Source organism: Tupaia chinensis, unplaced genomic scaffold, assembly GCF_000334495.1.
Source record: "Tupaia chinensis unplaced genomic scaffold, TupChi_1.0 Scaffold000231_1, whole genome shotgun sequence".
NCBI classification, from domain to species: Eukaryota; Metazoa; Chordata; class Mammalia; order Scandentia; family Tupaiidae; genus Tupaia; species Tupaia belangeri.
In genome coordinates this window covers 1,779,359-1,780,515 of record NW_006159706.1, presented here as the reverse complement: position 1 = coordinate 1,780,515, position 1,157 = coordinate 1,779,359, and the positions used below count along the sequence as shown (strand labels likewise).

Below are 1,157 nucleotides of genomic sequence, written 5' to 3'. Positions count from 1 at the left end.
GCTGCAGTTCTGGCTGCCTCTCTGGTAGTTAGGGGTGACAGTCAAAATATTTAAGCACCAGTTAAATTGGGCACTAGCCAATCAGGGTGAGGATCGGGATCACAGGGCAGGGGTTGGGCAGAGGGTCTCCCCTGTGGGCTAGACAAGGTTGCCAGACCGAGCAAATAAAAAGGCAGGACACCTAGTTAAGTTTAAACTTCTGATAAACATTTAAACATTTTTTTTTGTGGGACGTGGCCATCCCCCCTGGTGGGTGATTTCTCACTTTATGTCTCTCTGTCTTTCTGGCAAGCGCATGCGCCCTATAGCAAAAACTTCTCCAAAAAAAAATTTTTTTTTTTTGTGCATATGGCATGGTGGTTAAGGGCACTGGACTCTCACACAGCTGATTGCAGTTTGAGCCCCGAACCTGGTGGCTTGCTTTCTCACTTTCTCCCTCTCTCTCTCTCTCACTCTCACTCTGGTCAAATTAAAATAAATAAATACATAGTTAAATAAAATAATCCTTAAAACATTTTTTGTATAAATATGTCCTAGGTGATATTTAGGACATACTTATACTAAGATTTTTCTGCTTATCTGAAACCCAAATTGAACTGTATCTCAAATTTTATCTGGCAAACTTAGTACTGGGTCAACAGTTATTTACCAACTCAAAGAGAAGTAGTTCAGTATTTTTTTAGAGAGATTTTTGCTATAGGGTGTATGGGCTCCCCAGAGAGACAGAGAGAATGACAGAAAGTGAGAAATCACCCCCCTGGGAGGATGGCCACACCACAGTTCTCCATTCTCCTCCCAGAATTTTGGGCACGCATATACACGTGCCTGTCATGAGTTTTAAGCCTCCGGGTCCAGGACTCGAATCTCAGTAAACTGTATGGGAGTCCAGCAACGAAACCATTATGCCATCTACTGGACCCAGTATGTCAGTATTTTAAGAACACTAACTCTGGGACTTCAAAATGTTTATGGAAAAATGAAATTAAAGTATGGGTTTATTTTTGGTGCAAAAAATTTGAAATCCGTGCACAGTTTTTTCATAATATGCATGACCCATGAACTTATTAAATAATTTTAATTTTATTTCATTTGTTATTATTATTTTAAATTTTGCTAAACGGCATGTGTGCTAACCAGAGAGACAGAGAGTAGGGAAA

General features: G+C 40.0%; 1 protein-coding gene across 1 annotated transcript in view; it reads right to left on the bottom strand.

Annotated features, from left to right (window-relative positions):
* The window catches only part of QPRT (quinolinate phosphoribosyltransferase), a 33,574-nt gene that overhangs the window by 15,296 nt on the left and 17,121 nt on the right, over nt 1-1,157 (bottom strand).